The following is a 1,956-nucleotide window of genomic DNA, read 5'->3' on the forward strand; positions in this document are numbered from 1 at the left end:
TACATTCAACAGAATAGATAGTAAAAGATTACAGATAAGTATTGCATGGTCTAGTATGTTACTGCATTATGTAGATACACAAACCCTTGAAATTATTAAGAACAGACTTTTATGACAACAGGTGCAGAATCCTGAATTGATAGAAGAAATAAGTTGCAAAAGGCAATTATTTTTCCGCTTAACTAGAAATCACTACCTAATCATTCTGCTATTACTTTTAAAAAGGAAAATAGAAAGAACCTTTACCAGTCATTACGACGACAAGGAGAAACAGTAAGAAAATACCATTATAGGAAAGTGCTTTCTTTATACAAAGTGAAGGACTGAGCTTAAATAAAGTTCTTCAAGTCAAACAGAGGACTGTAATTTCTAAAGACTTAAATCAATCCATAAGTGATAGTATTGGCTCTTCGGCCTGAAGATGTCATGATCATAAAACAACCAAACTCTCGAATCATTTATATATAATTATCCATTGATTGTCTTTCAAAGAAAACATCTAGATAATCCACAATCGAAACTCAAAAACAAGCAGTTAATTATACATGTAGCGTCATGCGCCAAAACCAACACAACCAATATACATAGATACTCAAATGAAGGTTTGGCTCAACAAGATTCGACATAAGGCCTCGATCTGGCAAACATTTCTTACACAGTACATTTACCACATGACTATTAACCATCTAATGAACTAGAAGGGAATTCCCAACCTGTAAACAGAAGTGAAAGTCCATAAGCTCTTAAAAGAGATACAAATAACATTGTTGTGACCACCCGATTAGAAAACCAGCTGCAGTGTGATGCGTAGGGTACCTACAAACAAGAACAACAGTCTCAAAACCCTATCCGAGTCAAAATTTGCTAATTACCAAAGGCTCAAGAGATGCCGAGAAGGAGGGGTTCATACTTGAGACTGGAGAACTCCGGTAGATGACGACTCACCTGTGTTTCCTACAAGAGGCATTAGTTAGCAAACCCTGGAACAAAATCCGCTATTAAACATTGGAAGTAAGTTAATAAAAAATGGGAGAATAGCTGGCTCACCTTCTGGAAGTCAACTTGGGTTCTGCCTACCGGCCATGGAATCCGAAAGCATTGAAGCCATCCCTGGACAGTGGGAGTAGCTAGTTAGACACCAAGCCAATTGAAACTTTGGAGCTAAAATACAACCGCAACAACTTAGCAACTGGAGTCGAATAGGGTCGAGGGGTTTAATCTACCTAAATGAGAATATGTTGAAAACCTCCATTATGCGCAACAGAAAAGGGTATGAATCGACCTGAAGTCGCCAAGGGACAACAAAGTTGTAGAGATGCAACATTGAGAAGCCCAAATGAAACCACAATCGACTGGACGCAGAAGTTTTGGGTAGATGGTAACACCCAAACCCTTCCCCACCGTCGGATCGCCCTCCAGAAATCAATGGGAGCAAATCAGGCCAAGTGTTGCAAGTAAACCCTTTCCTCTGATGGGCACATGCACCAAGACATGTCAAGCTAATGTCGCGTGGAACTGAGAGCAAGAAGCAATTAACACAGGTCCAGTCAGGGACATCAAAAACTTTCGGATGCCATGTGAAGAGTAAATGCGACGCGACGTGAACCTTAATCCCCATATCGTATTAAATATAATCAAATCACAACAATAAATTATCAGGTTGCCATTAATGATAACATAACCATGGCCATGTTCATATATATTAAACTGATTTTTTTTTTCATATATTATTTCCGTAAAATGTTTTGTAGTGTTACATTAATCCTCTTAAATGGAAAAAAATATCATTACATTTTTATAATATGATTTAGGTTACAATTTTTTCTTTTTTAAATACATTTTATGTATATATAAAGCAAGCTTATTATGTCATATAATTAACACAGATTAAGAGTAATAAGAAAAATAGTATTAAATTCTTATGATGTGATATATGTTAAAACTTCATGTTAAAAG

At 36.5% G+C, this 1,956-nt stretch overlaps 1 long non-coding RNA gene across 4 annotated transcripts; it reads right to left on the minus strand.

Moving 5' to 3' along the window:
* Positions 1-618: 618 nt before the first annotated feature.
* LOC149249481 (uncharacterized) lies at positions 619-1,583 on the minus strand. Of its 4 annotated transcripts, none has more exons than XR_016265861.1 (4): positions 1,283-1,583; positions 1,048-1,110; positions 911-945; positions 619-816 (listed from the first exon to the last, which is right to left on the minus strand). It is a non-coding gene; the product is annotated as an uncharacterized LOC149249481 (long non-coding RNA). The 4 variants fall into 4 exon arrangements; XR_016265860.1 differs by having other exon boundaries at positions 911-954; XR_016265863.1 differs by having other exon boundaries at positions 1,224-1,583.
* Positions 1,584-1,956: the final 373 nt, after the last annotated feature.

This window comes from Pinus tabuliformis, chromosome 7 (genome assembly GCF_031772625.1).
Source record: "Pinus tabuliformis cultivar Carrire ecotype Pingquan chromosome 7, CPIR1, whole genome shotgun sequence".
Lineage (NCBI taxonomy): Eukaryota > Viridiplantae > Streptophyta > Pinopsida > Pinales > Pinaceae > Pinus > Pinus tabuliformis.